This window comes from Cygnus olor, chromosome 4 (genome assembly GCF_009769625.2).
Source record: "Cygnus olor isolate bCygOlo1 chromosome 4, bCygOlo1.pri.v2, whole genome shotgun sequence".
Lineage (NCBI taxonomy): Eukaryota > Metazoa > Chordata > Aves > Anseriformes > Anatidae > Cygnus > Cygnus olor.
Window position 1 is genome coordinate 6,287,512 of NC_049172.1, and position 24,496 is coordinate 6,312,007.

At 40.8% G+C, this 24,496-nt stretch overlaps 2 long non-coding RNA genes across 3 annotated transcripts in view; both read right to left on the bottom strand.

Annotated features, from left to right (window-relative positions):
* Positions 1 to 24,496, bottom strand: part of LOC121069928 — a 249,969-nt gene that overhangs the window by 216,358 nt on the left and 9,115 nt on the right. Inside the window, exon 1 of one of the 2 annotated variants that reach the window (XR_005819761.1) lies at positions 6,197 to 6,405. The exons of the other annotated variant lie outside the window; for it this stretch is intronic. This is a non-coding gene — a long non-coding RNA (uncharacterized LOC121069928). Of the gene's footprint in view, positions 1 to 6,196; positions 6,406 to 24,496 lie in introns of those variants that run through there. 2 annotated transcript variants of the gene reach the window in all.
* On the bottom strand, positions 7,118 to 10,974 carry LOC121069929. The gene is made up of 3 exons (XR_005819765.1): positions 10,535 to 10,974; positions 7,530 to 7,623; positions 7,118 to 7,421 (listed from the first exon to the last, which is right to left on the bottom strand). It is a non-coding gene; the product is annotated as an uncharacterized LOC121069929 (long non-coding RNA).

Consider the following 24,496-nt stretch of genomic DNA (forward strand, 5'->3'; position numbering starts at 1 on the left):
AATTGAGCAGAGCAAATTTAAGCTAAACTTTTAGAGAAATACTATTGAATGACCATTCTGATCAAAATAACTTTCATAAATTTGTCATTTCACCTCTCACTCTAGAGTGACCAATTTTATTTTGCTTCAAAGTGTCCAAATTGTAAGTGAATTCCACGAGAACAGTTTAAAACCACTGAGAATGTACAGGTTTTCTAAAATTCTGTCATTAGAATTAATATAATAGGAATACAATTGTAAAGGAAAGCACTAGCCCAACAGTATCAAAATGTTGAAAGCAAAAGAACATGAGAACATGTTAGATAGATGATTTCTGAAATTTTCTGTTTAAAAAAAAAAAAATGGAGCCAAATCCTCAGCAGATTAAATGCTAAATTAAGCCCATAGATCCATGTCTGTGTTTGTTTTTCCAGTCATGCAATTTACTAAGTTTTACGATTAGTTTTCTGACAATGTAATCAAGCCTCTCTGCTTCCCCACTTAACCGTCAGTTCCACCAGTATAATCTGCAAAAGCTTTTCTGCATAAAGAACCACTCATTGCTGATGCAACCAGAAAGAGCAGGATCTTTTTTGGTTTTACCAGAATAGAAAAGCTGGGTGCAGAATCCAAAGGTTCTGCTTTAACACTTTGCTACTGAAATACTGCTAGGCAGGCTGTGAAATACATGAGCAAGTTACCATAAGGTAAAAACTTGCCACGTGTCAGATGATCCATCTAGAATGTATGCCTTTGTGCATCTATTTAGCTTTCAGCAACAGAAAAATAGTTTAAACTAGATTCTCCTACAATGAAAAAGGCTAGAGCACTCTGTTGGTGATCCCTGCAGCATCACTGAAATGTGAAGATAAGCAGCATTCCATTGTACAAGAAATTCCAGCAGTTTTCTGAAAAGAAAGCCTAATAAATTCTTTCTGCATCCCCACAGCTCCAGTAAAAAACAGAGGCTATTCATCAAGCCCCTCTGAATTAATTGTAATCAAACCTTCCTCCTTCATTATTATTTGAATTAATAACTGATAATTTTCCCTCTGTTTGTTGTACCTTCTTTGTTTTCCAATGGAAATAATTGAGATTTTATGCCTTCATTGAAGACCATTACGACAGACTTGATGTCAGGAATGGTAAATTCTTATTTACAGACTGAAGACTCTTGCTGTTAAGCTGCTGCAAGGTCCCTATATTCCTTTGCTGCTTTTTAACACGAGTATCCAGGACTCCCGCATTTCAAACTAATGCTGCAACTTCCAAAAATACTCATGAGTATGTGAATTGATGCATAGGCGACTCATAATGCTACTTAAGCATTTTTACTTGGATCAGGAGTTTGCTATTGAAACAAACCTCTTTGTCATTCCACTCCTACCAACCACTCCAGACGGTCTCAGTTTCATCTCCTAGATGAGACGAACCCAAAGATGTGCTCCAATGATTAATGGACGTTCCTTCAACGGGACTAGATAAAACTACCCCAAAGCGCTACTTAAAAACAAAGTGTGAATGTCAGATGCACCAGCAACGTGCATGCACGTACAGATCTGCTCCTCTTGCTAATGCAGAGGAACAATGTCTGCTGAATGGCAGTCTGCGTCCTTAAAGCACTGACCACTATTGCCTTAAACTTCTTCTGTCTACAAAATTATCTATCACCTGGCCTTTGCATAAGTTATGCAACTGAAAATAACTTCACGTTCAGCTTATATACAATTTGCTGATAAATCCAGGCACTTTCTGGAAGAACTGTGCTCCTGACAAAGGAGTATTGAACAGCCATTTAAAAGTTTTGGACTGTGTATCTTTGTATCCAATTACAGTAAATCATATACTGCCTATGGGCATCTCACAACAGTTTTACATGGCCTCAATTGAGGTGTTTATGGAGCCCAAAACATCAGATCGCAAATTAAATGTAGTTCAAGAGGATCAGAAAGATATTTGTAGCTTTTGAGAGTCAACTTTGTGGTGGAAAGGGTTTTTATTTCTATAGACAAAGTTGTAGAAAAGTTGCAATTAAAAGGTTATCCAAGACAAATATCTATTCAAGGAAAAGTAGATTTTAGAGTCGCTACAGGCATAGTACTTTGAAATATTTTACAGATTAGACGAATATTGCCAGGGATTCAGGCAAACAGACCACAAAATCTTCTCCTGAAAAATGTGTTTTTTTAAAAAAATGTACACTGAAAACTCTTCATAGTACATAGCAAATAATGAGCTTCCTGGTCCAGCATGTGAACGTTACATACTGGCTTTTGAAGCCAGGGATGAATGCTATCCCCCCAAAAAGTAATTCTACTAACACGAAACACTTCATTACATTATGCTGATCTCTACTTAGTTTTTAATATTAAAATGCCAAACCAAGTCATTTGCAGATATTTCCCATGTCATTTTGATAAGTAAGGCACATTTTGCTGTAACGTCAGCTGGTTTTGACTCAACAGGTTTATGGTAAGAGTTACTACAGGTGTCAGTGACAGTTAAATCAAATGTTCCAACATTAGCAAAAGCAAATTTTCTTTCTGAAAGAAAATAACGTTGCCTTTATTATCCACATTTTCCATTTCATACCACAAGACTGTGACCTGATTAATAAAAGTAACACTTTCTACATCCAACCTACTGCTTCGGAACCAGAACGTTGTCGTCAGTGCAATGGCAACAGAGAGCAGGAGGAGCTCTCCAGAGCCCTTTTTTATCTGCACGGAGAATGGCTGAGGAAGGAAATGCATTTCCGCAATGGTGTCACGCTAAACTTCAGCATGGGGTTGGCTGGAAAGATTCACAAACAAAACACCTTATTCCATCACATGTTCAGAGGAACTCAAAAGATGTTTTTCCCCTCACTTAGCTAATGGAAATTTGTGTTTTGCAATGTAACCATATTCTGACACCTGTTTTACAACTATGTGTAGTTCCACCTCCCTGTGATAAAAATAATTAAAGGCTAGAGCAAAGAAAAGAACAGGGAGACTATGCTGGCTGCCTGGGCCATAACTCACCTTGCAGGCAAATCCTGGACCAGAGCACCTATATGCTGCCCCCCCCACAACGTCCATAGATTTGGTGAAGGAACATGCGACGCAGGGTACTTTGAATTGGGAAATCAGAAGGAAAGTCATACCCCCTTTTCAGTTTATTATACGGCTTGTAAAAGTACTAGAAGCAGCTAGCTTTGCCTTTTATGCACCCATACTTTCGTTATCTTTACTTGCCATGCCACACCTAAGACGAGATCACACGACTAAAATGGGGAACCAGGTTCTCCAGATTTTGTCAGCTCCCCTTCTCACTTGGAGCACAACAAATAATAACCACTTCTGAAGAAACAGAAGCTCTCAGAATCACAAAAGATAAGCAATCAGCTGTAAAGAATTGCAATAGAACTTTTGAGGTTTATCCTTCCTCTGAAACCATACAAAAGAACTAAATCTGCCTCTAACTGGAAGAGATAAAATCTACTATGCATCCAAGACTTTATGCAAACTGATTCATTTCTGTGAGCCAGAAAACAACAAACACACACATTCTGAATAGTTATTCCACCACCAGAAACTATTCCACTGGGACAAATACTATTGATAAAAGCACTCTCTTCAAATCTGCAAAACCATAAATACATTTATCCCACTGTTGAGCAGCAGTTATAAAGTTTGAGCCTGTCATTAAATACCTCCTGCTGGCACTTCCTCTCCTCTTCTTCCAGAGATACCACCTCAAAAAGTAAAATAGACCTGAAATATGCATGGTACCCCTTATTTTCTTCCTTAGTCTCCTCTGCCTCCCTTGCTCTCCATTTATTAGAACAAAATGCAAAATAGAACTACAACGGCAACATTTTTTTTTCCTCATTAACCAAGACCTCAGGTCTTCATTCTAGCTTTTTGGATTTGACAAAATTCTTTTCTGCCTATCTGGAAATGGCAGATATTAAACTAGTCATGCATTTAATCCAGGCAGGCAGTATCCTGATAATGTGCTTGCTGGTCTCATAGTATCTTCATAAGGAGTGGAGCATTCCCAACTCTGATTGATTTTAGTAGAAACTGAAGATGGAACACAAGTATTAAAAAGTGTTTATTTGGAATTTCATAGCTGTCACAGCTGCAGACTTTTATGAGCTTTGAAATTGCCTCAGTGTTCATTCAGCTACAGCAAAAGACTGAACTGGTGACGGACAAATCTCAGACTTGTGATAGCATTTACCGGATACTGAAGATCAAAAGAACCACAAGTTGAACATAGAGTAAGTAGGGTTTAAAAAAAAAAAAAAGTAAATGCACATGTAGTACATCTGGGAAATATGTAGCATCGCACTGGTGTTCTTACACAGGTATTAAGAAATCTTAGGAAATTACTAGGATTGACATATTCAGGTTCTGCTCTTGTGCCCTCAAAATCTTTAAATAGGTCTGTGATAAAACAGAGTTGCCAAGGTGAACATCTGATCTCTGTTGGCTCCTCACTCCATTTTCACTTCTAAACTGTGAAAATATTTGAGAGTTGCCAGCCCTGTTCATCAGTGTATAATACCTGAAAAGCAGCACACTGTCTAAAAGCAGTCTGTTGCAAGAACTACTTGCTTCCCCCAAAAAGAGTCCTTGGCAGGAGGTTCATCATTGCCTCTGCGGTTTGAAACACATCCACCTCCACAGCCAGGTGATCTGCTCCAAAACCTTTCAATAGAGCACCTGTTGTTGCAAAACTGTACTTCAGCCTCATGAAAATAGAGATCATCTTCAGATAACATGGTCACATCACACAAAAACCATCCTCACGTCACCCTCAGAAATAACAAAGAAGCGCCTCTGTAGACACACCTTTATAGGACTCCGTGAATGCGAGATCTGGCCACAAAGCATATGCATCCAGCTAAAGTTTGCAAGGTTCTAGGTAGAACATAAACATAGTGCAACTTCTTGTTTGTAGTACATTAAAATTCCAGCAAATTTCCACTTAGTTATAACCAAGCCAACATAATGACAATCTGCCTTTCCTCTCCCATGCAAAGTATGGTTTTCTATCACACAAAAAAAATAATCTGTTGTTACACTGTATTGCCAATAATTACCTTACAGTCACAAAATAGGAATACTTACATCTGATTAAGTGCCTCTGACCACTTTATGACTGCATCTCTTCAACAGCTTCCTCCGCACTCTCGGACAGTATGGCCATGCTTAGCAACATCCATCTCAAACATCTGTGGGTGCAGTCCTACCAGCCCATCTACCAGCATTAACCATTGCTACTGACAAACAACCGTCAGCTTCCATACAACTTAGCCATATGTAAACACAGAAGGCTTCATAATGAACCAGCCTTCAGATTAGAACAGTATTTTCTAATGATTTTACTAAACATTTTGTCTTCCTTTTGTCTTATGTGTGATGCTCTCATTAATTATGCTTGTACTTAATATATCCATCTAAAATTGTATATTCTTTTAAATTTACAAGCTATCATTAGTCTGTTTCGATTTTAAGGAGCATACGATGCAAGAGTTATCCTAGCCTTTCTCATCAGAATCTTTTCCGCCCAATTCTCTTAGTGACTTGTGGCTTTGTCCACCTTAACAGAAAGTAAGACTCCAACACCTAGTTATAAAGGCAGTTTATCTACTAACCTTTTCTTTCATTAATAGAGGCTGGAAGTTGAATTATTTTAACAAATTAAGCTTATTGTCAGTAGGAAGCATTCCTGCCTATACTACTAAAAACACTCCCAATGACCTGTTAAACTGCAACAATAAATCATGTAACACAACGCTATTCATAATCATTAAGCTTTGTAGGGGAAGTTATTATGCAAGATGAAAATCGGTGCTGTTCTGGACTTCCCCTAAGCTACTGTAAGATCTGCCCCACCCAATGAAAATGCTAGGAAAATAAACAATAGCGCACAGTACATTTGGGGGTGTGGGATTTGACATATACCAATAAGTAGTCCTTAAAACACAAAGTTTTGTTTTAAACAGGCAATTTCAGTACTAATCAAAAGCCTCTGCTTCTGATAATTTGACTAAGGGGGCTGCAAACAACAGAGCAAACATCAGCTTGTCTGTTCTAGCACCTTCTATTTGTAGGCTGGGAAACAACCAGAAGGTCTATCCCTCCACAAGCATTTCAGACAAGGGTTGATAAAGATGATGACTTCAGATTTCACCACTTGAGCTGGCAAACTGAGAACTACTTACAACCGTGCTTCTGTCATGAGCTCTCAAGAACAGTGGAGTATTTGTGTCCCTCACAGTCGAACACTTCAGCACCACCTTTCTTCATCATGGAAAGCGGAAACAAGAAATGGCATTCCCTTTGACTTCTCGCCAAGGCGATCGGCTCTGAGGCAGATGCGTTCTGCAGCGGAGCAGGGAATCGAGGCGGGCAGGGCTTTTTTTTTTTTAGGCCCTTTTCTCCGGCATCGAAGCCACTCGAGGCAGCCGAGGGAGCTGCCAGGGCCCAGCAGGCCTCGCGAGGGCGGCTGACAAGGTACAGGCGGAGCCAGCAGCGGCGGGCCCTTTACATCGGGCGTCGCCGCCATTTTGCAGCCACTTGCCAAGGCAGCCAACAACCTGGCTGTATAACAGCAGTCCCTAGGAGCGCCGCAAACAGGACCGGCTTGGCAGTTAGCACAGGCAGTTCAAATGGGGCAGGGAGGATCCTCTCCTCTGGGAACTCTGCCTCTTAAAACTTATAATTTTAGCAAGGAAGCTACCGTAGAGAGTACTAGCGAGCCTGCTGATTTGCCATGGCTGCACCCAGCGGAAGGCTTTTGCCAAGAAAAGTGGAGACCCAGACGGAGGCCCCACACAAATATACAAGGAAGACTGTTGCCAAGAAAAATGTGGAGACCTAGACAGAGGCCCAACAGAAACATGCAAATGCACAGGTCTCTGGCTGCAGCGAGTGCCAGAGCCTGGCCTTTGCAGTGCAGGGCAACAGCGACAACACCTGTGTCAAGATGCGACCATGTGAATTATTTACTCAGCCTAGTGGCTGACCTGAAGGAGGAGGTGGAGAGGCTGAGGAGCCTTAGGGAGTGTGAGGGATGGACATGTGGGAATATAACATAGGCCAAGTCACTAGAACATATCTGAATGATTACTTCAATCATAAGCTCAGTTCACAGGCCTGATAGCTTCTGGCTAAAAGTTCCTTTTCACTACATCCCTTTGTCCATAATTTAATTCAGTCAATATTTATTGCTGCGCTTCCATGAGAGAAAATAATGTACACTACATCAACAAAATTTGTAGCAAGTAAGTTTATTAGCATGGATCGCAACTGGAGTTAGTAAATTGTCTTGCTAGATTTTCCACAAAATAATATTCTGCAATATAGGAGAGAAGTGGTCTTTACTCTTAGCTACTAATTTGCAAGGTTTAGTCACTACCTGTTCTTCTGTTGGCTGATCTGTGAAAACTGTAGGTAGACCAAAAACACACCTTCTTCACTCAAATGAAGTCACACAACATACCTGTCAGTGTCTTTACAACACGGCTATATATTTAGCATGCAGCAGCAGCCTACTTCAATTCAGAATCACTTCTCATAATTTGGAGGTCTTGGAGGAACAGGAACATGTTGGCACTCCAGGAACTGAAGGGTTTGGCCTTTATCCCTACTTTAAAGAGAGAGAGAGACAGAGAGACTAAGTGTCTGTTCCTGAAATGCATGCTGAGACCTCTGCAATGGAGCCGTCAGGCGGTTTTTCACTTCGACAACTGACACAACACCTTGTATAAAATCAGGTTTATCATTTCCCTGTGTTGTCCAGTGAAGTAAAACTAATTACCTGAACTGGTATTTTAATGTTTATCCTGTAGTTTCAGATAGACTTCGAATATCCCCATTCAATTGCTGCTTTATATAGCATCCCTTTCTGACCGGATGTTTTTATCCCAGTAATTCGTAAAGCACCTATAAAAGAGCTGACCATATGTCCTGGAGAAGCAGCAAGACTGCCACCCTACAACCAGACTCTAATGCTTGAACAGTAAGGTGACAAGCACCATTTCCACCTACAAAACTTGAACAGGGACACACAGCCCACTGCCAAAGCCAAAGGTTAGAAATGTTCATTCAAATGAAGCAGGGCTAGTGGGAATTGGTCTACGCTCTCTTCTCCCTAATAACAGTCAAGGGGTGAAAGGGAAGTAAGGGGAAAAAGATTAATTCTTCTTTTTCATAATCTCCTGCAGCCTACTGGCCAGTTTCTGTACACTCTGCAGAGAACTCACGCCTAACAAAAGGTTAAAAAGAGACTAAAAGACATATGAAGTCATACAAAACAGATGATTCATTCACATCCAAATGAAACAAAAGAAAAACCAAAAGCCTTACATGATTCTTATCATTATCTAATAACCATTTAGCTTCAGTTTTTAATAGCTTAGTGGAATCTACAATGAGACAGGTAGCTATGCACCCCGCAGGTAGCAGGCAACAGGACCTTGAGAAAGAAAACGGAATCCATGGGTGGGACCCCAAGGCTCAATCTTTAATAATTTCTTCTACCTCAGAGTTCCTTCCTGTCTTAGAGCAAGCCACATCGTATCTGTGAGCCTCTCCTTTCTGCTTCTTACACCACTTAAGTACAGTTAAACTTTTAGGGGCTGCAAAAAGTTGTTATTCTTTGAAGAATATTAAGTATTTAGATGGAGGGGATACCTGGCTAGGTTTAGGGAAATGATCAGGTATCAGAGGTCAGAGTGAGCACAGCACTGTAACTGGAGCGGGGCTGTAAGAGGAGTGAACGTAGCTGCCCAGTGTAGTCAAAGGCTGCTTGAAGAACGCTCCCGTAAGGAACATGGCCTGTGGCCGGGGGCTCCTGGCCTACAGGTCAGCCCAGGGCTTGAGCTACTAATAAAGAAAAAGTGCTAAGCTAGAAGGTGACTGGAAAAGTGCTCTCGAAGGAAATGGGGACTGCAGAAACAGTGGGGATAACCCACCCCTGGAAGTATTCAAGGCCAGGCTGGATGGGGCTTTGAGCAACCTGGTCTGGTGGGAGGTGTTCCTGCCCATGGCAGGGGGTTGGAATTGGATGGTTTTTAAGGTCCCTTCAAACCCAAACCATTCTGTGATTTTATAATACTGGTTCAGACTACGACCTTTTGCTTTTAAATAAAATGGCTGTCACAGATGAGGCTATATAAAACAAAAAATAATAAAGGGGGTTAACATTCAACTCTCTTGGCCTGTAAAATAACAACTGCCCAGACTCAATAGCCAGCATCTTGTTAATCATGCTTTTCAGTCAGTGTCCAAATGATAATGCTCTATCTACCATTTGTGAACATGGAAACTTGTCTGCTCTGTGATGCAAGTGTCAGATCTTTTTCCACTACTCTTCAGTTTGGTGTAGCCTGTTTAAAGCACTTGTACTGAAACATCCCACTGGATGGTTTGGGGTTAAGTATGTGAAATTCATGACTGAAGACTCTGAATTCATTTTGTGTTCACTAATTGTACTAAGAAAGATTCTCACACCTCATTATTGTATGTTATACTGAAATTCCCTGCACATAATTGCAAAATAAATTATTTCAAGAAAAAGGCCATAAAGCAAGTATTTTAGGGAGGAAGAAAAGCAATAAGTTCTATATAAAAAATCATGAAGTAGTTTTTCAAGATTTATTGAATTCTGCATTTATGTATGCTCAAGTATGGAAATGATAAAATAATCTGATCTGTTTGATGTTGCTTATGAAATAAACTCTTTAAATAAGAGTTATAGAGCTAAGATTATTGCAACTAATAGTTGGAGGAATAGCCATCCAACTATTAAGGTGGCCTTTTGGACTCAAGAGGTGTTGATACAGTCAGAGGCTTTCTGTACCCAGATACATAAAATTATTAAGGTACTTGAAATTGTGGAAGACAGATTTTTAAAAAACACTTATCTACATATGGGAACATATATATATATATAATTCTGATTCTTATACACATTCTAATGCAAACAGAGGAATCAGTGATCAGACCTTTACTATAGAAAACTTCATAGACAAATAACATATGGCTCTGCATTGAAGAACTCACAATATTAAGTACTGTTCCTGCATTTATTTTATGTACAGTCATAACTTTAAGAAAATAGGCAGTCCACTAACTAAGTTATGATCCCCAAACGTGCTTCTGCATTTAAACCCAAATTATTTGATGACAGACAAGTAGATGTATCACTCGGACAGGGAACAAAAATATCTGAATCATGTCTGAACTAAAACATGTTAATAAAAGCCCCTTTAAAAACTCTCATGATTATTTCCCCAAGGGACTACAAAGTGTTTATGCACCCAGCATTTGATTTCAAAGGATTGCACTAGCTAGTACTTTTCCAAATGCAATCACAGAATTCTCTAGCATCATAGAAGTTAATTATCCAAAATATTGCTAATTGTGACTCTTAGTTATGCTACTGCTCATCAAGAATAGTTCCGCTAATTTATATTTCACTGTCTGCACACAAGCAGTGTAGGAACAAAGAAGCCCTATTACCTCAACGAGTACTAAAGGAGAATCAAAGCACCCACAACTATTCATCCAAAGACAAGGTCTGCTTTTCATGCCATGATGCTTCATGGATTTGCCTGCTGACACTTCATTGACACCAGACAAGTCTCTCCACCACTGTAACCAGTATGCTCTACGACTGATGTCCTGATGTCAATGCCTGTCAAGTCTCTTTGTGAAGTAAGAGACTTTCCAGAGGCAATCCTTTCGAATTGCACTTTCTGCATGTATTCTCTGAGCTGTCCACTCACACAAGAACAACATCTCTGGTGAGATGACTACAGTAACACAATAATCAACAACTTTTTGCCAGGAAGCATGGAAGTATTTGCTGGGTGATCTCCCTTGATTAAATGAACAACCTAAACAGAAATATTCTTCTTTTCCATAGTGATTTCCATTAAGAAATTCCATCCTCATCAATGACATTGTGTCAACGTAAAGTCTCTACAGCTGTAGGACTTCAATGACTTCAACAACAAGCTTCATTAATGAGACTATTTATTGCTCTATTTATAAGCAGAGTGGTGTAATTACTAATTTGCAGAGCAAGACGACCTTTCAGGAAGACCATTTTAACGCTAATGTATGTTCACATCATATAAACTATGGTCAGTCAGTTTTCATCATTTTTAAATGCATACCTGCTTTAATACTTGTCATGGGGAATTGGATTAGTGGACTAGCTCTGTACCTGATGATGCTTCAGAGACAAATCATGAAATTCCAAAGCAGGCAATTACCCAGTAACCTCCAAGTATGGTGAAAAAATATTAAATTCGGATCTACAAGTTGGTTTATACCATCAAGCAGAAGCCTTTGAATTTAAGTTAATTCATCAGTTCTTCCACCAACTTTTCATCACAAACCCCATACAACTCACCTTCTCCACCCTTCCAAATGCTATTCCACCTCTCCTCCAAGTAAAGACATTCAGTTGTGAAAATTACATTCAAAAATCCCTTATTTTTCAACACAGTGAATACAAAACAGAGCTACTAGATTAGATATTAGAAATTATTTACTCTGAGGGTGGTGAGGCAGTGGAATAAATTGCCCAGAGAAGCTGTGGATGCCCCATCCCTGGAAGTGGTTGAAGGCCACATTGGATGGGTCTTTGGGCACCATGGTCTGGTGGAAGCTGTGCCTGCCCATGGCAGGGGGGTTGGAACGGGATGGTTTTTAAGTCCCTTCCAACATTTGGTGATTCCAGGATTTTAACACCCAGCCTTATATTCTCAAGGTCAGCTATCCCCCAGGACAGAGACTTCGCAGCCTTTCTGGACACCGGTTCTGTCCCCACATGGGTGTTCAGACAATCTTTTCCTTTTTGCTGCCTGGGCTGTCTCCACCTGCAAGCATGGGCCTGGTGCTGCTCACATTTCTGCCACAGAGCCCCTCAGAGAAGACGCAGGCTTCATCTTCTCTACTCCCTCCCAGCAGGCAGTTGCAGGCAGCTGTCAGGTGCACCCCTGAGCCTTCTCTCCTTCGTGCTGACCAAAGGAGTTCCCTCAGCCTGCCCTTGTATGCCGTGTGCCCCGGCCCCTCACTCCCTCATGTGCCCTGGGCTGGGCCCACTCCACACCCATCAGTATCTTTCCTGTCTGGGGGAGACCAGAAAGGGATCCTGGAGTCCAGGTGCAGTCGCAAAAATGACACCAAAAATCAGAGAGGAAAGTGGATTTACTGGTTTTTATTATTGTTTTTGTGGTTGTTGTTGTAATGTATTTATTATTTTTATTATGATTATTTTATCAGTTTGTTGCCCCGTCCTGGGAAGAGCTGGTAACCAAGCACCTTGAAGGGTCTTTACGCTGCACTCCCACGCTTCTTCCTGGCAGGCCTGAAGGCTTCTGCTTCTGCAGAGGAACAGCTGTCTGCATGCCTGTTTCGAGGGATCTGCTGCTGTTCTCTGTGCACCGCCATGCAGGGCGCGGGTTCGTCTTCAAGCACCTCTTGGCAGCCTTCTCGTCCTCAGACCGAGACACCCCATGCCAGGCGTGGCCTTCAGAGGCCTTCTCCTGTCGCCTGGTGCAGCAGCCCAGAGGAAGCCGAGTGCGCTCTTGCCCAGCGCTTGGGACTCCGTGCAGAAGAGGTGACACCTCTACAGGAGAGGTGGGGAGGGGGGACAGGGAGAGGGGGAACAGGGGGTGGGAGAAGAGGCCATTGTGCAGGCAATCCTGCGTGATGGTTAAGGGATGGCCTCTTCCCCCTACTTGCGGAGGCAGGGCCGGGAGTACGGAGCGGTCTGGGCGGTTCTGAGATGACGATGGTATGGTCTCGCTGGTGGGAGCCCTGGCACGATGGTGTTGTGCCACATCAGATGGGCTGGAGGTGGATCCACCTCCATCAGCTCTTCCTCCTCCATGGGCTCCACACCAACCGCCACAGCCGCTCCGTCTCCGCTGGCGCTCCTCCGCCTGCACTTCTGCTCGGGTTCCATAACCCAATTCGCCTTTATCCCACGAAGAGGTGGGTAGCTTTCACCCCAGGACCTCTTAATCCCAACCATTGTTGGTAGTCGCCAGAGGGCCTGGGATATCAGCTAGTGGTGGGCCAGGCGCAGGGGCTTTTATAGGCCCCAGAACAAAGGCGGGGGGGGGGGGGGGGGGGGGCAGATGCCACTGTGACATCAGGAGGCCACTGTGATGGCCGCCATGATGGCGCGCCACACCCCAGACCCAACATGGCCGTGTTGGGAGGGGGCTTCTGCGGCCTGAAAGAGGCCCTCGTGTGGAAGGAGGAGGATGGTCAGGGGGGCTGAGGGCCCCTTTCCTGGGCCATTTTGCTTGCCAGAGAGACAGGCTGCCCCTTGGGCACAGGGACTGCCCTCTGCCTCCACTCCTGCACCCTGAGTACGATCCTTTTTCAGCGTAGCCTGAATGCAGACACACCAACTCTTCCCTTTGACATGTTTCATAGCTCCCTGTTTACCAATCGTAACATAAAGAACCCATCATCGTGCAGTGCAGTCACTGTAGCAATTGCTTTGGGCAGTAGTGAGTACCCCAGAGCCCTGGCTTCACTCCAGGTCTGAGATGCTTCTGATTTCCAGGGAGCTTTGTCTCTTCTCATGGCTTCTCCTGGGCCACAATCTACAAGTAAGTGAATCCAGTCTATGCATTTCTGGAAAGGCAGTTCAGCACAGTTCTGTGTTTATCCAAACCTTGCTAAGACTGACGGGGTTATTTTGTTAAATACCTCAGTACAAGTGAGACTAACAGCCCACACATCGATTAGCAGCACACCAGCCACAATTAAGCTGAGGAAAACATTGCATGTACAGTGCAGGGAACTTCAGGGCACTCAGCCTAGCAAAGGGAGTGAAGTTAGAAATTGGGCTCTACAGATTTGAAAGAAATGTATAGTGTGGAAAATTGCAGCTGACTAAAGATCTGTTGACAGAGGACTGGAAAGTCATGGAGAGACCATTCTTGCACACTTGGCAAGCTCAAGCATAAAAAAAATGTTATTTAAGTAGCAGCAACGTCTTCAACTTGAGGTATAAAAACACACACCAAAATACACCAAGGAGGAAAAACAACAATACTTTGTGTAAAATAATTCTACATAAAAGCATCAAAAGTGTAGTATCTTGATAATACAGAAAAGTTTACCACATGGAAAATAGTCACACTAGTTTTCCCAAGAATATTCTTGAAAGCTTTATGAGTTAAATGTGTCTACAAATAAGGAGTGGCAGGAAGGAAAACAAAGCAGAAAGGTTGTACAAGACTAGCAAGGTAAACTTATATATGTATGCCATGAAACAAAGTTTTACCAAGTACAGCTCATGGAACCTCATTAATTTATTTCAAAACTTTATCAAACTTCTGAGCTTTTTAGTAGAGAACAGAAATCTGTCCTGAATGTTTCAGAGAGCTCCTTGTTCTGTTCAGCTTAGATTTCTACTCCCAGTAATTACTCCATCCAAAAATCTCAGTAACTTCAAGATTTTCTAGAAATGCTAAATTCTGAAGCTACCCCTCCCTCTTCCAGGCTGAGAGACAAGAGCTGTGGCAATTGGTTATATGTTATGACCTTGCTGCACTGAAAATTAACACCTTGTAACTTACCATAAAATACCTTACCCCCAGTAAAACCAAACCACTGTCAACTCCAACTTTGCCTGCTTTGCCTCTGTACATACAGAAACAATTTTGGCAGTTCTAACTAAGCTAGTGAGAAAGATTATAGGGGGGGCAAAAAAAATATAACAAATATTTCAGTGTTGACATTGCCAATTAATCACTGACAAAGATCTACATAAAGCTTCTGCATTGATTTGCCTATGGACAGATACAAATGAATACACAAAATATATAGCTGTATAGCAACCGGCTGGTACAACACAATCACTACTAATTTGTTTACACACCATATTCAACCTACACAGTGGAACAATCAGTGCCAACTGAATATCTGGCATAATCTGATTGTGTGTTGATCAAACCTGGAAATGTAAGGGAAGAGCCTAACTGCTAGTTTTCAAACATTTCAGTTTCTTTACATACTTTCAAAGCCAAGATGTATTAGGTAGTCACTCAAACATGGAAATGAAATATGAAAAAACCTGAACAGAGTAGGTGTACTCTGCGCTGGCATTCCAAGAGCTGAACAGCTGGCTCTGGCTTAATAGACATCTTGCTGAGGAATAAATTTTGGTTTTAGTTCAAAGTCTGATGATAGGTAAAGCAATTTCCATGTTTAACACAAAGTAAAACTAGGTGTGAAAATCTTAAGTCAAATTTTTGTGTATTAACTTTATGTTCATGCTTCAAAGCATAATTCAATCTGAAGCTGACAGTACTTATCTGACATACTTTTAACGTGTTGAGGGGAGCAGGGAAAGACAAATCAGTATACTGATTTTTCAAAACAAAAAAAAAGTGCTGGATACCTGCCTGCTCCTAATAACCTACAGTTTTACGGGGCCATTTCAGCTGCAGGAAAAGAGTGCTCTGTTCTCCTACCTCTCCGTATCCCAGGAAACCCTATACAAAGTAACATGCATTAAGAGATTATCAACTCTTCACGAATCTGGATAAAAGCTTAGAAAACTTTTACAATATCCTAGTACAAACTCTGCGGAGATCTCTTTCTAAAGCCAATAAACTGCAATAAAACAATGTTTTTCCTGGGACCCTGGTATCAGGAGCAGCCTTCTGGAGGAACAGAAAAAAGGAGTAAGTTAGGCTCAAGGAATGAGGACAACTGGAAGCAGCTGAGCCTGTCTAACACAGCTGCTGTCATCCCCTACTTTGCTGTCAGTAGCAGACAACTACATTTTTAAGAACCAGACCTAGGAGTGATGGCAAAATGCTGCATACAAATGAGATTATGGCAAGAGCTGTTCGTAGCTCTGTTCTTACAGACTGAGCCCAAAGTTCTCGAGACCAATTCTCACAGGCTCTTTTATATTATGCTTTTCAGCTCACCTATTGTTATTTTAAAGACTCCTCATAGTTACAAGCTGCATTTGGAGTTCTGATTGAGAGACCTATGCTTAACACCATCACTGTACATGAATTCGTCATCAACAGGGAGGAGAAAGCAGTTAGGTATGTAATCACCAGCATTAACTGCATCTTGCAATGCTGATGTGTTTCTAAGTGACCTGACACCGCCAACACAACTTAGGAACACCTTACACCTGGTCTGGAGTCCAAAACCCCACACCTATATGGAAGTAACAAGCGAAGGAATGCATGGTTTTACTCAGCTATAGGTTTAAGTATGAACAGTGCAAAACACTAACAAATTAAAAAGGCTTTACAGTCCACAGACAAAGAAAACCTGTCAGGTTTGTATGTGTTCTTTTGATAAATTGCATATGAAAAATTGCAGATTTGATTAAACACAAGAACTTCACAAGGTGACGTGGCAAATACAGATAACCTGAAAGCTGACAAAAGATAAAAGCACTATTTCCTACTCCTGAGAAAAACTCATTTTGGATCATCCTTACATCTCAGTAACATCCCATTTTATTCTGTGCCTGAAAACTGACAAAGACCGTTAGGTCTCTCCAGGAGACTCATCCTAGAAAACAAGACATTCCTTTTCAGAGTATTTTTAAGCTAATAAATAAATAAAAACTGGATGACAAGCACATTACTCATCCAGAATTTTACACTTTTGCCTAAGACCCAGTCAAAAACAGATCCCAATTTGCTAGTGATCAGGCAAATGGGGATAACTACTTCTCCTCCCCCTCCCCAGAATGCTATACGGCTAGTTTCTGTCTGCCTTCAATTCTCCAACTAAGTGGCTGGTCTCTGCTAACTGAACTGCAAACACACATTGTATGCAACTCCACAGCAAAGTGACCTGTCTTTCCTGCTCAGTACAAAAATGTGAATGGATAATAAGTACATTTTTTCCCTAGGGCGTTTCCATGCGAACATTAAAAAAACAACACTAAAATAATGATTAAAGATGGAGCAAGTTCCCAGTAACATAGGGAATAGGGGAACATATTTAGATAGGTAGACTAGCAACAAAGTATTGCTAAAAATTTTACTTCTCTTATCCTTTTGATGAATACCCACTTTCTGCAAAGAGGCTGACTGATTTATTTGCAAAAGGGAAGGAAGAAGAGTGTTAAACCCGTGCAAACAAAATGAGGAGAAGTCACTGGCCAATGACCCTGTTGGCCCAGTGTTCTTTAATGAACACTCTGGTGACACGCTCCAAAATGGTATTCATCAGGGGACCTTATGCCTTCATTGCAGCCCGCTGCTTCAGTGATATTATTGTTATGTTAAATTTAAGGCAGTGAGGGGCTGTCTGACTGATCTCTCACAGGCTGACATTTCTACCTGTCTCCGGGCAGCTCTGCTTAGAGGCAGTCAGTTGTAATGTGCACAGCTGTGTGTGCAGCTTTTAAAATAGAACAGTTCAGTGGAAGGGACCTTCAAAGATCATCGGGTCCAGCTCCCCGACCACTTCAGGGCTAACCAAAAGTCAAAGCATATTAATGAGGGCATTGCCCAAATGCCTCTTGAACACTGACAGGCTTGGGGCATCAACTACCTCGCTGGGAAGCCTGTTCCACTGTTTGACCACTCTCCCAGTAAATAAATTGTTCCTCATGTCTAGTCTGAGCCTCCCTGGGCCATCCCCATGCCTCCAATCGCTGGTTCCCATGGAGCAGAGACTGGCATCTCCCACTCCACTTCCCCTCCCCTGCAAGTCGCAGAGTGCCATGAGGTATCCTCACAGCCTCCTGTTCTCAAGTGGCCTCAGCCTCTCCTCGCAGGACATGCCCTCCAGCCCTTTTACTTAACATCCTTTATTATTGTAGGGCCCTGACCCACACACAGCACCCCAGGTGAGGCCACACCGATGCTAACTACAGCGGGAGAATGCCCTGGTCAGACAGGCTGGCAATGCCATGTCCAATGCTCCCCAAACGTGAGGGTGCAGCTCCCTAAGGATGCTTAGTCAGTATCCTCCTAAGCAAAAATTACTGGCTCAAGCTCTGAGCAATGCTCACTGAACTATGTGTGGGATAAGATTGTATCTGAAGGTAAATGATAACAGGAACAGAGTACTGTATTAGGTTAAGACTAGAACATCTAGCATCTTGCAAATCGGAACTCCAGCTTTCACAAACATTGTTCCCCAGCCAAAAACATAAATACACCTAGATCTTGCAGCTGCAAAGCCTTCGTTAAAAGCCTCGAAGAGTTATCCACCTGCCACCCCTGGGAACCTTTGGTTTCTTACCAGGCACTATCATTCCTTTGCCTTTACATTTTTTAAACTACCACCAATCAAGGAATATCCAATGTTCTTCTGTGCTATTTGAAGTTACATGCTGCACTGCCCCCATGAAAACTCTCTCATTTGGAGAAAGCAGCCAGGAGGATGAGAGAACCTTATGATTTGTTTCACTAAAAAGTAACCCTGATCTGCCACCACTAAACACCTGCTCAGGTAGTTTAGGGTGACTAGAAGCCGTGGAAAAAATCCCTTACTACAATTTCCATGAACAAAGAAGGAAACAACATAATGAATGTATAAAGTAAGACTTCTGGATTAAAAACCAAGAGGTTTAAGTAATCAAAACCTTGTAAATCAATAAAACAAGCAATCAAAAATCAAAAAAGAAAAATTTAAGAATTGGCTTCCTCCAGCCAGCGTTCTAACACATCCAGCGAAGTACATCAGGATCCATAATATCAAAAGTACAGGTCTAGAAAGGGGCTGAGAACTAAAGTATGCATAGAAAGAAATTAAACTTTTAATCCTGCTAACCTGATATGACCTGCAGGTTAAACAGATTTAACTTGGTCTTGAATTATCTTGGTATGTGTCTGGAATCCTCATTCCTGAATGAGTTCGCCCCTTTACACAGAAACCCTGAAATGTTCTTCAAATCCCCCACCATAGAAAAACATGCACAAACCTCCTCCAGTACTCGACACGAGAAAGGATAAATCAATAAGTAAATAAGAGTAACTACAGAATCCCCAGAAGAAGAATTAGAGGACACATCCCCAGTCGTGCATACAGGCTAAGTTTTTGATGGAAACATCCCACGTTCCTACGCCACTCTAGGGGTAAATGACTGTCCTCCATTTTAAGTATGCTGATGCACAAGGAAAGAGTAGGATGTCTAACGAACAGCCAGTTCCCTTTTTCCTTGCACTACTTCCATACTCATGTCACCCTAGTGACTAGGCTATTTTCAGTGGAATTATTCCAGATTAATGACTGGACAGATGAGGGCAGAATTGGACTTCAACATTTTAGGATCATCCTATGGCTCACAGAACTACTGCCAACTCATTATCAGGTATGTGAAAGTTGAGTTCTGAAATCAGATGGGGTTTCCCCCACTCACCCTCAAAGTTTACATACACGCTAGTGTAGATTTTGTGCCTCTATCTCCACCCAGTGAGAGAAAAGTTTTATCAGTGGCACCATACTCAGTTTTGTAAAGCTCTATGAAAAGCATTTTGATATAAAGGATGAATATTTCAGAATTATTTGTTTGGCTTATCAAATCCATTCAGAGGCTCTGTTCTTATTTCATGATTTTACCTAACAAGCTTTCTAGTTTTCTCATTACATCTTCTACATAAGTGGAGCAGACGTGTTTGCTTTAGGAAACAAATGTGAAATATCTGCCTACAAAATAATCTTTCAACCTCAACAAAATTTCTCTCTTTGCCCCTTCTCCTCTCCTGACCTCAGCTCCAGTGCATAATTAGGACTCTGTATCATGAGGAGAGATTATAACCAACATGGGTAAGGATAGGAAATAATCAGATCATTCAAACTCTAAACTCAAACCAATTGTGTTATAGGGCAGATGTTATCTAACCAGAGGACAGTTGTGGCCAAAAGAAAGACAGACTAGGATGGCATCATCAAATAAATTTTCATATCATAATTGCACAAATAAATACCATCTGGTGACGCACATCTCTAATTTCTATGGAAGAAACCTATTTTCTTTCTAAATACTCTTCCCAGAAAGAAAAGTGCTCGTATCTCTTTTAACGCTGAACTACTTCTTTTATGTTCTTGGACAGCAGTCAATATTTGTACAGACAGACCTAGGATCCTTAATATTGGATTAAGGAATCAAGTGCAGTGGGATTTGCAGCCTTTTCCATTTTCTCACTCCTATCACACCAATATTTACCAAGCTCATGTGTGCTTGAGGCAAGTTCAATTTCCATCTCTGCTCAGGGGAGTGATTAAATTTAGCTGATGTTGAGAAGAAGAAATTCAGTGCAATGAATATAGCAAGACTTAGCTGCCAAGCCTATGAGGAAGGATTAGTACCAGAAGCAGAGCTACCAAAAGAAAACACCTGCAAAGAAAGGTTAGTTATAGGAAAAAAAAAAACACGGAAATTTAATTTTTCTAAAAAGCAAAGCCAAGTCACTATAAGCATAGAACTTAAGTGTGTTAAACTCAATTACGAATATCAATACCAAAAAGTATTCTAGTAGAGCAATTTTAGATTCATTAGAATAATCCCTAATTTTGAGGGAGTTGGGAACATGATTTAGGATTTTTTTTTTTTTTTTTTTTTAGCATTTTTGCAGCTAGTATGGATCTTTTAACAGAACTGAAAGGAAATCCTATATTTGAGTTTCATTGAAGTTTTGAGTTGATTCAAATTTTGCAGATTTGCTTATTTCTGACAATGAAATATCAAATGGCTTCCTCTGTTAGACGGACCTATTAGTAGCTTGTTCTTCTGGCAAAATGGAGTAGCCTTTCCTATAACCTGAAACCTTCCTACCGACTGAAAAACAGTCATCTCTTCACTCCAGGAGATGAATGAACACTTCAAAATTATCCATTGCATATAAAGAACAACTGCTACTCATAGAGCAGACTGAACACTTTATTTTGGAGCTACACGTTAGTCCAATTGTGTTTTTTCTGGAACATAACTAGGTTCAACTGACAGCACTGACTTTTCAAGGCAGGGAAATAAATGTACCAACCCAGTAGAGTCACATTCCAGAATCTTCTACACTTTTGCCATTTAGAAGGAGCACACTGTCACCTCAGAGGCAGTAGTGCCGTCCTTCTTCTCAGAATGGAGATTTAAATGTGGCTTCCAAGACTGAGACAGGCATATGATAAGACTTTAAAATCCCTGCTTTTTCCTTAAGGAGGAAAGCACAAGGGTGTTTTGAAATGGTTTGGTTTTGAAAGAAATAAGCAGGTCTTTCAGAAGTGAGGGCTGCTAACTTGAGTAAACCTGGGAAATAAAACAGGCACCAAATTATTTAAACCCTTTTCTTACTAGGGTGATTTTGAAAGCACTTCCAGTTTGAATTAGGGGAAAAAACAGAAATGGATTAAGCTTCCTTCTAATTAAGCTGAATTACTCATAACAACTATGTCAGATCCAATCATATCAATATGAACAAAAAACACATTCATTACAAATTGCACAGGAGCATTTATTTAAAAATCAGCTCAGTTTGATAAATTACCACTCACAGCATGTGTACGGCTTACTGTCTGCTTTAAAGAATGATTCCGTACACAATTAATTTACCATTAGCTCTGAGCACCCAGAAACCTTGGAGGTGATATACAGATGCTTTGGCAAGGCCTGTTGGATACTTCATGCTCCCAAGTGTGCTTTTCATGTTAGCTCCTTTCAAAAGCTGTTAGCAGTGAAAGTTCCTCCATATCACTGCCATCCCATATGCCTTGAACACTTAATGACTGGGAATCTACCCATTTCCCGTGCCAAATGGCTCATACCAAGTTTGGGCTTGTTTTGCCTAAAGATCACAGCCAAAATCGTAACAATGGCCACCAGTAATTCACATACCCAACAGAAACGGTGATTCATGGCTTGTAGCAGAAAACTGTATCTCAGGACACCAAGGGAACTGGTGTGCTTCAGGCAACAGCTGTTCTTCATGGGCAACCATGGGCTGCTACAGGAAATCAGGGCAGCTCTTGCCTGGTATCTATATAAACTTTTCTGCAGATATGAAATCATTCCCACTAGCTTCCAGGAAAAAAAACATTATACATATATATATATATCTTTAATTTCATAAGTTCAGCGTATCAACGAATGGAAATTTTTGCCTAACACAGAGGGGGTAACAATCTATTCTTCACATTAGACTACAGTACCTCTCAACAATTAGACTTGAAGATACTTGAAACACGTTGACCCATCTAACCTAGAAGTCAATTCTTGCTACCATTGTGACAATGTTCCACTCACCAAATTAAAGTTGGCTCACTTTAAATACTCAGACAAGTGACAGAAAAGATGTATTTCAAATATAAAATCTCTTCTACAAAGAAATAGTTTATTAGAATATTTATGCTCTTCCTAAACGACACTAAAACTGTTCCTGCCATAGTTAACAAGCATGATGCAAGAAAACCCCATATGCTAGAACAGATGCCAGTCACAACAGCAGCTCTCGGAAGGAGGAGCTCCTGCCCTCTGTAAATAAGACACAGGCTGCTGATGCCATTTGCTTGCATATTGGCAACCACAAACAAAGCCAATACACCTGTCATCACAAGCCGCAATTACCTAATGACAGAAGGGAGAGTTCCTTGATTTTGCACACTGAGCCATTTAAGAAATACTTATTTCTTGTAGCTCCCAGAGAGCTACAGAGTTCCCCGTTGCTCTCTATATGAAGTTCAGAAGCACAGCTTTGCAGAAATGTAACTACCTTCTGCTGCAATTCAACATGTTGGGAAATACATACGTATAAAAATAGTCAATTCTCTAAATGCTCCCTCCCCGTAACTGATTTTTTCTCCCCTCACTTTGTTTCTCACCTGTCTCTTAGCATATGGCATATAGATTATATATATGGCATATATATATGGCATATAGATTATATATATATTATAGATATATAAATATGCAACTCCCATCATTTGAGGGAATCTTATCTGCTCTTCCTAGGAGGTTGATTGAACAACTGTCCACTGATGAGGCTTTTATACCGTCAACATTTGTGACACACCCAATCAGCTAGCGAGCAAGTACTCCTACTGGAGTAGGTAAAGCACAGAGCTTACAACATTCATTTAGCTTTCGATTTGTTTTCAAATGACAAAACTCATTCAAACATACATGAATCACTGCACATTTTTAAATCTAGGCCTGGAGTTAATCTGCAGAGCTCCACTACTTTTAGGAGACTCAAATCTTGCATATCAATAAAGCTGGAGATTTGTTGCCTTAGATACAACTCTTTCACATAAAGCAAATGGACAGTGCCCAACATTAGATAAATACAAAGACAGCGAACACAATGAAGTCATGGATGGGCAGCATGGGCAAAGATTCTAATTCACTAAACATCCAGACTTAATTAAAACAGCACGTCAAAACTAAAATCCATGACAAGCAAAACAGTTTCTCACACAACTAATTCCTGTTATATTTATTGTTGAGTGTATTAACTGAAAATTGAGTACTTCAGACAAGCTTATCGGTGGTGTTTCAGGTTTCAGATTTGTATGATTTATTTACTATGCATTTGTTAAAGTATTTTTCATTCTCTCCCCCAAAGATGTTAGCAGAAAAATCTTTCAAGAAGGAATTTAAAAGGCCCTTCTTGTAGATGAAAATGAAAAATCTTCATCAGCTCAAGTGTTACATAAACAGAAACTAATGAACAATTATTTAACATCATCACGAGTGTCAGAGGCCTGAAGTAGCAGTGCTTCATTAAGACGCGTGCCCTGAGTCATCTCAGGCTGGTGAATCACAGATAGCAGATTCCCTTCATCGCCAAATATAGCCACAGAATTATATTAACAGATCTGTTAAAAATATAGGAATGACATGGCATCTCCTGCTGTTAATTCAGATCAATTACTCATTAAACATAATTAAAAGAGGCAGGAGGGAGGTTGTTAACTGATGTTTACATTAGGATTTAATAAAATAATGGAGATAAGCAGTTGTAGCACTTAATAGGGAGTTTGAGGGATTGTTTGATAAGCACAGTTTATACATCTCAGGTGAAATGCATAAAATAACTAAGAAAACTAATGTTTCCCTCTCATTCTTCACTCTCATATACCTACTGGTTTAATAGATTTCAGTACCTGAATAATACAAACCAGGCATGATGGACCCTTTATTATTTATTACAACAGATAAATTATGTTCTCCTGTCATTGAGCAATGGCTGCTCCTAAACCCAATTACTTCACTTTACTGCCTGTTTACAGAAACAGATATATTACTAGAAGAAACTCTTAATCCTGGAAGTACATTGCACCTAAGTAGATAAATTGTTTCTACAAATTTTGTCTCCTATGTCAATTGCCCTTTCTTTAAATCCCAGAGCCGGAAGGAATCTAGCCAGCTGAAACTGAAGGAATATAAACCTGAAATAATACAGTCAGAATAGGTCTTTTCTTTCTATCTGTTAAACTTACCACATTTTTGCCTGTTAAAAGACTGTACATCTTTCTGGGCTAGATCTCAGAAACCTATG